At 52.3% G+C, this 14,398-nt stretch overlaps 1 protein-coding gene across 1 annotated transcript in view; it reads right to left on the reverse strand.

Moving 5' to 3' along the window:
- Positions 1-14,398, reverse strand: part of ZNF556 (zinc finger protein 556) — a 144,276-nt gene that overhangs the window by 87,512 nt on the left and 42,366 nt on the right. The window lies entirely within an intron of this gene.

Below are 14,398 nucleotides of genomic sequence, written 5' to 3' on the forward strand. Positions count from 1 at the left end.
ACCGGGGACCTCCCTCAGGCCTGATTGGACGCGTTACAGGCCCCGCGCTCCGATTGGGCGATGCTTCAGGTCCTGCGACCTGACTGAACGGGGCCTCCCCCCGACCCTGATTGGACATTCCTCCGGGACCCGAGCTCGCCGGGCCGTGATAGGACGGCCTGCGGCCCTTCACGTTCTGATTGGGCCGCACTCCAGGCACCGCCCCTGGGGTCCCGAACCCGGCAGCGCTCCCAGGCCCCGCCTCCCGCCTCGTGACTGACAGGCCGGCGCTCCACACGTGTCTCACCTGCCTGCCGGAAGTCGGCTCCCGGCCCAGCGGACTCCCCGCCCACCGACCCGCCTGCGCCCTCCTCCCGCCCCCGGAATCCGCCGCTGTCTCCCGGCGGAGCCTCCCCGTGCGGCGCCCGATCCGGACGCGGCGGACTGAGCTGTCCGTGGTCCCCGCCTGCGCGAGGGGACGGAGCGCCTGCCCCGCGTGCTCGAGCGCAGCCCGGGAGCCGGTGCCGTCACCGGGGGGTGCGGTCAGGCCTCCGGGGTCTCGGCCGGCGCCGGTTCCCCGCGTCTGGACTCCCACACCGCGGCCGGGACGGGGCGTCTGGTCGTGGTTTGGGCTCGCGCCGCGGTCGTTCGTGACGCCGAGCGCCCCCGCGTGCCTTAGCGGACGGCGGTAATGTCCGGTGGGGTCGGCCCGCCTTCGGCCGGGCCTCGTCGGGTCTCGCTCTCCCACACAGGGGCTGTTTGTGGAATCCGGTGAACAAGGTCTCGCCGCCCGTGTGATTCACAGACGTGTCCCCGCTTCCCTGGGTGTCGCGTCCCTCCCCTGGTCACGTCCTTGGATGGACACGGATTCCTTCTGCTGTCGCTTGCGAGAGGCGGACGTCGGTCCACTTCCTGTCCGGTCCCGGGCGACCTCCTCACCAACTCCTGCCCTCGCTGCGGCTCAGAGACTGGGCAGGGGCCTTGCTGCCCGTGCGGAGAAGGACCTGGGTTCGGTGGTGACGCCAGAGGGCAAGGCCCGGAGAGGGCGGGCCTCGGGCCTCTCACCCAGAGGCTTCTTGTCCTGGTGCAAGAAGTTCAAGGGCAGGGGCGCCTGGGGGGCTCAGTTGTTACGCGTCTGCCTTCAGCTCAGGTCATGATCCCGGGGTCCTGGCATTGAGCCCCGCGTCGGGCCCCTTGCTCCGCGGGGAGCCTGCTTCTGCCTCTGCCCCTCCCCATGCTTGTGTTCCCTCTCTAACTCTGTCAAATAAATAAATAAAATCTTTTTAAAAAATTCAAGGGCAAGCCATTTAGAGAAGGGACAAGGATTTACTAAGTATACAGGTGAGAAACGGGGTGGTCTCTCCTCCCAGAGGGAAAAGGGGACCTCCCTTAGCCTCTAACCAAAGGCTTTATAAGTGCTTTTTCTTTTTTTTAATTTATTTATTTATTGGGGGGAGGGGCAGAGGGAGAGGGAGAGAGACTCTCAAGCGGACTCCCCGCTGATTGCAGAGCCCCACATGGGGCCCTATGCGAAGACCCTGAGATCATGACCTGAGCCACCCAGGTGCCCCTGTTGTTTTTTGTTTTGTTTTGCTTTAATGAGCTAACCCTACAGGGAGGAGCTTCCCCTTTAACTTCGGGTTCATCATTTACATTGAGGTGAGTTTTTCCTTTGTCTGAGGTTTGGGGACGAACCTACAGGGAATGACTTTGAGCTTGTGCAGGCTTTCTGGCTTTCACTGAGTGGGGTCCGATCTCGTGACTCTTTTCATGACCTGATGACTTTTATGTTAAGGGTCAGTCTAAAACCAGAATGGCTTTACGTTGGTCACCTTGTCTTCTGGGTGTCCCTCCCTCACCTCTTGCTCAGGTACAGCGGGTCCTTCCAAGACCGCCCCCCCAAACCCTGGCTGCAGAGCTGGTGGCCCTCTGGTCCCTCGGATGCCCTCTGGCCAAGGATTAGGGTGTGGACCCCTGGGGAACGTGGGGACCTGTCTGGATACTGGGACCCCAACCCCACAGCCAAGGGTGGGAGCTGGGTTGGGGGCCTCTAAGGGTATTGGGAGACCCAGTATACAACCCGTTCAGGTGGGAACAGCCCCTCCCAGGCAACCCCTACCCCTTCACCCCCACCCGTGCACTCACCGTCTCACTGCCTTCCCCCAGGAGGGTCCCAAGGGCAGGGGCACACAAGGAGAGACCCTCCCAAAGTCACAGAGAGGAGCCTGGGAGCGCTCCCTCTTGGATGGTGCCCTGGGCCCCTGCACCCTGATGGATCTGCTCTCCCCTGCTAGAACCTGTGACCCGACAGAGCTTCGGACCGCAACCTCACATCTCCTGATGGGGTGGCCATTGAGCACTGAAGCTGGGTCCCTCCTCCCAGACTGGGATGTCCTGACTCAGTTTCCCCACGGAGCTCCCCCTTGTCCAGAGCTGGGACAGAGGGGACACGTCTGAACGGGACAGGAGGGCCTGGGGACTTCTGGTGTTGGGAGTCAGTGTGGGAATGAGGTCCTCATGGCTCTGTGTCCTTCCTCTAAGAACAGAGACACTCAGCGGTGACGTCACCACATGCAAGGCGGGGCCTGGCTGTTTTGACTTGTGACCTTGGATACACTGAGGCCTGGCCCTGCCCCCCTGCACCTCTGCACCTTGACCAAGTGTTCCCTGCAGCCCATTTCTCACCGCACAGTTACCAGGCTCTCTGCACACAGGAGTGCCGAAGTTTGGGTCCCCCCAACACTGAGGAGACTCTGGGACTGGGACCCAGCTCCGGGTCTGTGATGTAGGAAAGATGTTAGGTTTCGAAGCCGGCAGCCAAGGAAGAATTCTTGAGATGTCTTTGGTGCAAAAAGGTGGTTTTATTAAAGTGCGGGGCACAGGGCCCTTGGGCAGAAGGAGCTGCTCTGGGGCCGTGAGGAGTGGCCCGTTACATCCGTGCAGGTTGGTCGGGTGTTAGGGAGAGCGAATGTCTGGAAGGAATTCTGGAAGCAAGGCTGCCAGTATCTTGAGGGTGTAGCTGTTGTTGGGAAAGATCCCTCATTACCGTTTTGTAAACCCTGAGTCATGAAACCCTTCAAATGTGTATCAGTGGGTTGGTTGGTCATATGCTTGGGGGATGATTGCCAACATGTATCTTGGGGAATAGAAAGAAAGGAAGTTTCCAAAGGAATGTTTATACCTTAAAGTAGACTTACAGGACCCTGGGGGGTCAGGCTAGGATTGCCTTCTGCCCTTAGCATAGTATCAACATCAACTCCGTTGAGTCCCTAGAGGAACGTCACTCTGCCTGTTTCAGGGACCTGTCACGGGGCTGTAAGTAGTAAGGAAAGGTATTAATTTCTCTTCTGCCTTTGTTTCCCACATCAGTCCGTTTCTCCCGAGAATGAGAACACCTTGACCACAGGAGGCCCTGTCCAGTCCAGCCACGCTGGCCCTGTAGTCCTCTGGGCGCCCCCATCAGTCCGACTTTCCCTTCTTTGGTGGAAGAGAAAAGCCCCTTTCTGTCTGATTTGAGATACTTGTACCTCTTGGATCAGTTTATTGTTACTTGAGGCAAGTTTCTCCTTATACCAAATCCAGATCTGTTCGCTATTAGACAGACATGCATTTTACATCAGGAACCCACTGCTTCTGGGGAGCCTGGTGAGCATGGGCGTTGGAACTATTTAAGAAGCAAAATTCGGGGTGCCTGGGTGGCTCAGTAGGTTAAGCGTCTGCCTTCAGCTCAGGTCATGATCCCAGCGTCCTGGGATCGAGCCCCACAACAGGCTCCTTGCTCGGCAGGGAGCTTGCTTCTCCTGCCTGTCGCTCCCCCTGCTTGTGCTCTATCACTCTCTCTGATAAATACATAAATAAAATCTTTTTAAAAGCCGGGGTGGGGGTGGGGCGAATGGGTCGTGGCAGGTCACCTTCCTTTCTGGGATGGCAGGCATCTAGCAGCTGGATACGACCAGCTCGTTCCTGACGGACGGGTTTAAGATGCCGTTTCTGGGAGAGGCCGAAATGGCAATGAAGTCGTCGTTTGGGGACAGGGAGCTGCCTGAGTGACTCCATTTTGGTCTTGTCTTATTTTTAGCAGCCGCCAGGCCCGGGAGCAGGAACTCTTTGGACAACTGGTGTCACGGGATGTACTTAAAGCTTTCAAGTGGTCATTTTATACTGGAAAGAGATGTATTTTAGATCGCTTTTTGAGCGTGTCCCTCAAAGACTTTAAGTATGAAAGGTATGCTGTCCCTGTAGGTGGGCCGCCACCACGGGTGGCAATTGTCTAGAGAAGACAGAAACACGGAAGAGTTGATTCATTCTGCAAGGGGGGAGAGGGGCCAGACATCTCGAGAAATGTCGGCCCGAGTTCCCGTGGGCCCCGGCCAGGCCCTTTCTGGGTGTGACGGGACTGCAGCTGCGTCCATGGGAGCGGAGGGGCGGGTGCGGACGGGGGTCCCGGGTAGAGCAGGAGGCGGCGGGTTTCCCCGGGCTCTGTCCAGGGCTCCTCTGGGAAGCAGGTGTGCTCAGGTTAGAGAAGAGTATGTTTTGTGGTCGGGGTCTACTCCCTGAGAATGGCGGGCACCGTGACCTAGGAAAACAGAGTTAGGGACGCGTCAGACCCCTGAGAGTTTGGTCTGTGAGCACGGCTGGGGTGGCAGAGGGGACTTTAACTGGATTCCTTTCCCAGGGCCTTCACCGCATGCGGTGACGTCACTGGTGATGTGTTTCTTCTTAAAGAAAGATGTTGGGGGAAATCATCATAAAGACATGACCTTAAAAAAAAAAAAAAAGACATGACCCCCAGGGGTGCCTGGGGTCTCGGTGGTTAAGCATCTGCCTCCGGCTCAAGTCATGATCTCGGGGTCCTGGGATCCCGGGGCTCCCTGCTCAGTGGGGAGTACGCTTCTCCCTCTCCCTTTGCCCCTCCCCGCTGCTTGGGCACTCTCTTTCTCTCTCTCTCTCTCAAATAAATAAGTAAAAGCTTAAAAGAGAAAATGTAAAAACAAAAGACATGACCTCCAGATGGCCCAAGACCTTGACGCAGGCACCCAGAGCCTCATCCCCCTTCCTCTGTCCTTGCCATGTGGGCTGTGCTTGCCTTCCGGGCTCCCAGAGGCTGCCCCGAGGGCCCAGCCTTGAGAGGGTGACGTGGCATCGAGACCGAGCACAGTTAAGGCGTCTCTATAAAGATCTGGTGGGTGGGTGAGGGGACCCACTCACCCTGCTGCCGCCCCACAGACGCCTTTCTCGTAAGTCCCCTTTGCTTTGGGAAACAGCCGTCTACCAAGCTGGGGGGACCCGCCTTTCTTGGGGTCTCTCTCTGTCCCCCCGACTACGGGGGCTGGTTTCAGATTACAGCCAGGAAGCCCCCAACCAGGTTCCAGAACAACAAGCGAGTGAACTGGAGGCCTCCCTCCCGGCTGGTCCCTGATCCCCACCCCCCACCCGCCCCGCAGGACACCAGGCCCTCCTGTCTCCCCCCCACCCCACCTGCCCCTACCGCTGGCCCAGGTGCTCCTCCGCTCTGGACAAAGCGCCACTCCATGGGGAACCGGATTCTGAAATTCCGCAGTAAGTAAGTTTCCAAAGGGCTTTTCATATGTTAGGACTTAAGGATCCTGGAGGTCTGACTAAAGTCAAGCTAAGATTGCTTTTTGCCTCTAGCAAAGCATCAGCATTGGGGCGCCTGGGGGGCTCCGTGGGTTAAGCCTCTGCCTTGGGCTCAGGTCATGATCTCTGGGTCCTGGGTTCGAGCCCTGCATGGGGCTCTCTGCTCAGCGGGGCGTCTGCTTCTCCCTCTGCTCCTCCACTCATGCTCTCCCTTTCTCAAAGAAATATATTTTTTTAAAGCATTAACGTGAAGGCAGTTGTGAGTTCCCTGAGGCACGTCCTGCTCCCCCCGCCTCGGGCATTTGCGGGGGCTGCGGGGGCCACAGCTCGTCCTTTCTGGCACCTCTTCTGCCCTCGTGCTCCTCATCATCAACCACCGGCCTCCTACAGCGAAAGCTCTTAGGGCCCGCGGGTCCCGTCCCTGTGCTATAATAAAAACACCATTTTGCACCAAAAATGTCTCAAGAATTCTTTCTCGGCCATTTGCTTTCCCCTCCCTCCCCCCCCCCCGGGGTTTCCCACCCTGAGTCCCTGCCCCTCCCGCTCCTCCCGGGAGAACCCCCGTGGCGCGCGTCCTGCCGACTTGTTACATTTTCCCCACCTGGGGACTTGGGTTTAATTCTGACTCGGGGACTGTCAGGGAAAGAGCCCAATGACACGGGATGCCTGTGCCGCGGCCCCTCGGCCCGGTCCGTCTTGCCGGTGTCCCAGGCCTTCCCCGCACCCCCCGACCTCCCCCCTCCCCCCTCCCCCCTCCCCGTCACCCCCCAGCCCCTCCACGCCCGCTCTTGGCCGCAACGCGCTCTCGCAACTACGTTCCCTTCTCGCGCGCCCTCGCTGCCACCGTCCTTCTCGGTTTTGTCTCCAAGTGCGGACGACGACGTCTTCCCATCCCGGAGGCAAAGCGCTGCGCGGGCGGCGGGTGAGGGCGCGGGGCGGACCCCCCCCCCCCCACCCCGACCCCGCACTCCCTCCCGGGAAAGTGTGACGTTCCCCGGGCCTTCCTGCCTGCCCAAAGGTAAGGGAGGAGGAAAACCAGGGGTTAACGGAGATCCCAGTCCTGCAAGACGCGCGTCTCCCTCGGCTGACCGAGGTCTGCCGGGCTTACCGGGAAAGGGCGTCCTAACCGCGGCCGGGCGACTCCCCGAGACCCACAGACCCGGTGTCCCCGAGCCCGGCCTCACCGTCCCCTCCGCGGCGACGTGCGGAACAAAAGCAGCAGGGAGGGCAAGTACAGTGAAACTTCTTTAGAGCCGCAGCCCGTGGACAAGTACTGAGAGAAGCAGATCGTCGCAACCTTCCCCCAGGAAGCCCCCGAGGGCCTTAACTCAGTCTCCCTCGCAGGAGAAGCCACCGCCGCCGACCAGGGCCAGGCGTGCAGGATCCCCAGTGCCTTCCTGGGCGTATCCGAGTCCGTTTGGAAACCGGCCTTTCTCCGAACGTCCCTCAGCGCCCAGGTCTGGAATCGGCCCCCCTCACGCTTAACAAAGCAGTCCTTCCTGCCCTGGGGTCCCGTCCGCGAGCTTTGACAAAACACCGCTTTACCCCCAGGACGTCTCAAGAAATCTTTGAGCTCTGGACCCCACCAACACTCCAAGCCACATCAATAATGTTCACATTTACCAAGAAATGCGGATAGAATCTGTGATTTGACCCTCTACCGTTATGTATATGTTTTATTATGTATAGTTTTTATTAGACAGTAATAAGTGACCTTTTCCCATCAATAGCGAGCCCCCTCGGGGTCCTAGACACCTGGCCTCCAACTTCCTTAGAGACTCACTCTATCCCTGACCCCCTCCCTACTTGAAGTGTATAATGGGCCCCTCCTCATGACCCTAGTGCCCCTCTTTCTGCCCTCGGGTCCCGTCCCAGGGCTTTAATAAAACCACTTTTCTTCTTAAAGATTTTATTTACTTATTTGACAGAGACAGATCACATGTAGACAGAGGGGCAGGCGGAGAGAGGAGGAAGCAGGGCTCGGTCCCAGAACCCTGAGATCCTGACCTGAGCTGAAGGCAGAGACTTAACCCACTGGGCCAAAGACGTCTTCTGCACCAAAGACGTCTCAAGAATTCTTTCTTGGCTGTGGGCTTCGAATCCTAACAGTGTCCTTCCTGCATCATTATGTAAAGTCCCACCACCTGTTCTTTAGGAACTTCCTGGTATTCCTGGGTACTTGTTCTGCCATGTAAATTTTAGAGAGATTTTGTAAAGCACCAAAAACCCCTACTGGCATTTTGCTGAAATTTAATGAAAACTATACATCTGTTTGTTTAGAACTGATAACATGGTGATGAAGTTCTAGAATCTGGGTGAGGTTAGGCAGGGCGAGGTCCGGAGCTGACGGCTAAGAAAGAATTCTTAAGTCTCTGGTGCAAAAAGGTGGTTCATTAAAGCGCGGGGACAGAACCCATGGGCAGGAAGAGCTGCTGCCCCGGAGATGTGAGGGGTGCTCCCTTAGATACTTGTAGGTTGGGGAGGGGATTAGGGATGGCGTAAGTCTCTAAGGAGTTTTGGAAGCAAGGTTTCCAGGACCTTGAGGGGCTAGCTGTTGTCTGGGGAAAAGGTTATTCATTACCAGTAATAAAACCTTCTCCTGAGACCCTTTAGATGTCTATCAGTGGGCCATATGCTTGGGAATGATTGTCAACACTATCTTGGAGGTTTAGAGATAAAGTTTCCAAAGGAATTGTTAAGGTTGACTTACAGGATCCTGGTTGGGGGTAGGGGGTCCGGCAGGCTAGGATTGCCCTTTGCCCTTAGCAAAGCCTTAAGGTGGGGATAGCTGAGTCCCTAGAGGAGAGTCACTCTGCTTGTTTTAAGGGCTTGTCAGTAGGTAAGGAAATTTAATGATTTTTCTTCTGCCTCTATTTCCCACATCAATGGCCACACCGAGTTCTCTTTTCTAAGAGCATTATTCATGTTTCTCTCTCTCTCTCTCTCTCTCTCTTTTTTCAGCTGGCTTTGATGTCAGGCATGATGATGTGGGAAACAAAGGCAGGAGAGAAATTATTACGTTTCCTTACTACCTGCAGCCCCTGGACAAGTCCTTGACACAGGCAGAGTGACATTCCTCTAGGGACTCAACAGCCTCGATGTTGACACTTTGCTTAGGGCAAAAGGCCATCTCCAGGATCCTGTAAGTCTACCTCAACATATAAAATTTCCTTTGGAAACTTCCTTTATTTCTACTCCCCAAAATACATGCTGGCAATCATCCCCCAAGCATCTGACCCACCACCAATATGCATATGAAAGGTCTCATGACTCAGGTTTTATTAGCAAGAAATGACCCTTTCCCAGCAACAGCTAGCCCCCTCAAGGTCCTGGAAACCTTGCCCTCCAAATTTCTTTGAGAATTACACTCTCCCTAACCCCCTCCCTTGAAACTATATAATGGACCCCTCCCCATGGCCCCAGTGCAGCTCCTGCCCAAGTGTCCTGTTCCCTGTGTTTTAATAGAACCACCTTATTGCACCAAAGACATCTCAAGAATTCCTTCTTGGCTGTTGGCTTCAAACTCCACCACCTTTCCTATATCTTCTGGTGACCATGAAGGGACTGTGAGTCTTTTCATCTGGACTCTGAGCCTTGGTGCAAACTTGGCGAGTACTTTCTCTCCTCTTCCCTACGTTCATTCCAGGGGATCTTCGAGAGGCACGATCTTCCTGGAACACGTCCGTATGGGCTGCTCAGGCTGCGGTCCTCTAGCCTGTGGCTACCCCACAGGGAGGAGAAAGCCTGCCTTTTGCCTGAAGTTAGAACCTGGCTGAATGGTAATAAGATCCTGGCACTCTCTTTATTCCTGTCCTTATACAAAGTTGTTTGTCTTGGGCACGCGACAGCCACCTAAGTCACCAGGTTGGCGGGTAATCTTGACTCCCGTGTGAGGTTTCCTCCTGATTGGTTTAATGTGATCCCCTTCACAGCCCTGGTCTGGCCACATCTGGACATGGGATGCCCCTGGGAGCTGGCCCCAAACCAGTACCTGATTGACTGAAAACCCAACCAGGATATTTCCCACGGAAGTTTACTGTGAAGACATTCCTGTGTTGGAATGTCGCTTAGACCATGACGGATTTCTGTCTTTACTATTGTCCATCAACATCCTCTGCCAACTACCTACATTAAAACTTAAACTTAAATTAAAATTGGGTCATTTCCCCTTTAACACTTTTCTAGTGTTCTCCAGGGGTGAAAAATGGCAGGGCAATAACACAACTTCAGGGTACGGGACAGCACCACAGTATTTCAGCCCATTTACCAAGCACCCATCTGTAGTCTAGGATGTGGCGGGGACATGGAGAGACCTCGGCATCCCTCCTACAGGGTCTTTTATGACAGGAATGCCTTCTCGGTAAGGCAGGATGGTGATCAATAGTGACTTTTCGTTGGAGGGACACCTCTGGTTGCTATTGACACATGGAACATCTGCCATAGCCTGCACGGGTGCCCCCCGGGAGACACGGGGGAGTTTTTGGTAATTTGTAAATTGGTAATTTTGGGTAAAGGACTTTCTCTACTTCCCCAGGAGCATGGCCTCAGTAGGCTTCTTCTTCAGTCCCCAAGGACTGTCCCTTGGGATGCCTTTTTAACCACTGGAAACAATTCGGATTGCAAAATTTAGGAAAGGATTGGTCTGTAACACTGCTGGCCACAGTGGGATCTGTCAGCTAGATCTCTTCTGCAGGAAACAGGGCAGAATGTGTTTGACCGAATGTGTCTGCACAAACTCCCTCCCGACATATGGGATGATAATGACCTAAACCAGCCTCCCCCAAACAAACCCAGGTTGCTGGAGGAAACCCGGGCCGTCCCCAGCAAAGGGGACGCTGACTCACGCTCTCACTGTTCCTCCTCCCAATAGATGTGGGGGCTTCTCCCTCACTCGTTTCCCGGGCTAGTGGCTACAACTGGAGCCTGCTGGCTCGCCCACCTCAGGGAAGGGACTTTAAGGGCTATTCCGACTGGGACTGCCTACCCCCCTCACCCCCCTTGTTGGCGGGAAAACATGGCGTCTGCTCCTCTGTTGGGGATGATGAGCTCAAAAACGGGGAACCCTTTCTCTGCCTCCTGGCGGCACTGGGCCTCTTCTGCCTTCCCCTCCCCCTCCTCCGGTTTCTGAACCACTTGGTGTGTGGCCTGCATAACTGGCTTTGGTACCATCCTTGGTGCCCCAGGCGTGGCTCCTTCTTCCCTTGCTGCCAAGGGACAGCTAACACCACCCACTCCAGATTTCCCCACCAGTGTCTCAGGTAAAAATTAATAATGGGGAGGATCCAGGTGGAACATAATTCAGTATTTATTTTAGAGTATTTTTTTTAATTTATTCATTTGACAGACAGAGATCACAAGCAGGCAAGAGGCAGGCAGAGAGAGAGGAGGAAGCAGGCTCCCTGCTGAGCAGAGATCCGGACCCGGGGCTCGATCCCAGGACCCTGAGACCATGACCTGAGACAAAGGCAGAGGCTTTAACCCACCGAGCCACCCAGGCGCCCCATAATTCAATATTTAAACCAAGTTAAGTTTGTTCGTTTAACTTATGTTTTTAAATATATCAGCCATACATGTGAAACTTTTATTCTATTGAGGTTTGCAGAGGTTCAGATAAGCTCACATTATCTCTGTTTCAACGTGTTAGCAAAAAGCTGACTAAAATGATGGTTAGTTGTCCATCTCGTCCAAGTTTTCCTGGGTAATTGTTAAGATAGCTTTCAAAGTGTTTGGGAGCCTGAAGGTTTAAAGTTTTGCTTGTATGATAAATGGGACTGAATTCGCTGGAGACTGGGGTCTTTTCCAAACAGGATATGGTGCTAAAGGACGGGTTACTCCATGTAGGTTTGCGCTTTTGACTTCTTACTGTAAAGAAACTAAGAATATTTGTGTCTGTTAGTAAACCTGCTTTGTGCTCCGCTGGTTCATGAAACTGCCGTCTAAAGAATTCTGGTGTAACAGTTGGCAATTGGTTACTACTTAGCACTGGAGACCAAGGCCTTTCTAAGAGTGAAAAATTCTGCTGAATGTAATTAAGATTGATGGAAATAAGAAAAACAGCTCTGTATGTGTAAGATAGATAGAAGGAGTGGGAATGCGTTTTTGTCGAAGGCTAAAGAAGGAAATTTTGTCCTAAAGCACACTGGTTGTTTGGAGGAATGGCTTGGGACAAAATCTGAATGCAAATGAGACTTGTAGAAGGTTTGCGATGGGAAAACTTTGGGAAAGATTTTTATGTGTGGTCAGGATGGACCAAGATGGAGATGAATGGAATGTGAGGTACAGGGTATAAGACACAAAAGTCTGCTTTCTCCCAGTTAAAAAGACAAGTTTTCTTGAACTGTTGGTCTGCTCTTGATAAGAAATGTAAACAGTTGTTTTCTCTTTGTCTACCCAGAAAACCCAGTTTCTGTGTTTTGCGTTATCAGGTCCTTGATGATCCATAATCCTATTTAGGTTCCAGTGGCTTTAAAGCTTTCAAAGGTTTTAACAAACTTCCCCAAGATTTACATTGTAAATGAGTTTCATTGACTAGTTAGACTTGTTTGTTTGCTATGTTACTTTCTGGTATAAGGTCATCATTGATGTGGGAAACAAAGGCAGAAGAAAAATTATTAAATTTCCTTACTACGTCGCACTATCCCTAACCCTCTCCCAACTTAAACATGTTACAGGATTTTCTTCTCCATCGGTGGGTGCCCTTGGTTCTCGGTCATGCTGCTCCGAAGAATGAAGAGGCAGACCAGACAGAACGGTGGGAAGCAAAGCAAGGGGTTTGTTGTTATTGTTTTGGGTTTTATTTATCTGACAGCACGAGCAGGCAGTGTCAGGGAGAGGGAGAAGCAGGCTCCCTGCGGAGCAGACAGCCACACAAGGGCCTCAATTCAAGGACCCTGGGAGCATGACCTAAGGGGAAGGCAGACGCTGAATCAACTGAGCCACCCAGGCACCAAGCCAGTACGTTTATTAAACTCCTGAGGAGGGAGGGGAATCAAGAAGGTTGCCACTACAGTTTGTAAGTCTAGGGATTTTTATGGGCTTGTTGACAGACTGGTTCCTTCCAGGGTGGTATAAAGTCCTTTTGCAAAGGGGGGGGGTGGGGGGCTTGTCCCTGCCTACCTGCCTTTCAACTATCTTTCATCAAAAATATATAATGGGGGGCGTCTGGGTGGCTCAGTCGTTCAGCGTCTGCCTTTGGCTCAGGTCATGATCCCAGGTTCCTGGGATCAAGCCCCACATCGGGCTCCTTGCTCCATGGGAAGCCTGTCTCCTTCTCCAACTCCCCGACTCTAACCCCCTTGCGTTCCCTCTCTCTCTGTGTGTCTGTCAAATAAATTTAAAAAATCATTTTTTTAAGTCTCTCTCTTTTTAAAAAAGATTTTATTTATTTATTTGACAGAGATCACAAGTAGGCAGAGAGGCAGGCAGAGAGAGAGGGGGAAGCAGGCTCCCTGCCGACCTGAGAGCCCCATGGGAGGCTCCATCCCAGGACCCTGGGATCATGACCTGAGCTGAAGGCAGAGGCTTTAACCCCCTGAGCCACCCAGGTGCCCCAATAAATAAAACCTTTAAAAATATATATTTTTTACATATTTTATATATATTTTATATACATATTTTATATATGTATATATACATATATACATATTTTATATCTATTATATATATATATATATGTACGTGGGCCACCCCTCATGACCTAGGACAGATCCTTCTGCCCATGGGTCCTGTCCCCATGCTTTATTAATAAAGCCACCTTTTTGCACCAAAAACATCACAATAATTCTTTCTTGGCCATTGGCTTTGAACCCTAATGTTCTTTCCTACACCAATCATCACTTGATATTCTGATTATTATTTTTTTATTAACATATAATGTATTAACATATAATGTATTATTACATACATACAATGTATACAATGTATTTCTTAGCACTCACCACAGCACATACCCTCCCCAATGTCCATAAACCAGCCACCCTATCCCTCTTCCCCACCCCGCAGCAACCTTCTGATTATCGAAGTGTTATGTGTCACAGAAATAACTAAATTTCCTTGTCAACTGCATAATAATGAACACTCATATCCGATCATTAACAATGTGCATTTCTGAGTTTTTTTCATTGTTCTTATTGTCTTGCAAAATGAGTTTCATCTTCAAGGAGGTTCAAAGGACTTTTAGGACAAATACAGGTGTTCAATATCTTTAAGATCACATCACTGAAATGGTAAGAATTTCCAGAATTAGCTAAAAAAAGGTGCATTCAAATTAAACAAGACTAAGTAACGGGACTAACTGAAGTAGAAAGATGATTATAGTTTCGTGACTCTTGTTTGAAACATTTCTGCTTCTCTACTGTTTGCTCTTCCAGATTAAGGGAACTTGCTCTTATGATATCTGTAACTTACAGAAATGGGATAAAGTATTGACTTGTGAACAAATTGAAGCACTCAACTTTTGTCTCTACCTGAACCCTCTGAAATTCGAAAGGTCTCAGTAAGTATTCTTTCTTCCATGGTATTCAGAGTCATTTGCATAAGTTCAATAAGAATCTGTTCTCCTTGTAACAGGACAGCATTGGAAAAATTGGTTATTTGACCAAGGCTTTGACTGGGATGTCATATTTGAGAAACAGGCATGGCCTCAGATAAGGCCAAGCAGCTTTGAGGAACTAAGGTTGACGTTATGAACCATGGAGCCATAAAGCCCCTTGGAAATGTGGGCCTGATTCTGTGCTTACTGAATTCCCAGCAGCCTCCCCAGGTGAGTAAAGCAGGAGCCTCAGGATACTTTGGGCACCTCAAGAAGAGGAATTTGCCCACA

Source organism: Martes martes, assembly GCF_963455335.1.
Source record: "Martes martes genome assembly, chromosome: 1".
Taxonomy (NCBI): domain Eukaryota; kingdom Metazoa; phylum Chordata; class Mammalia; order Carnivora; family Mustelidae; genus Martes; species Martes martes.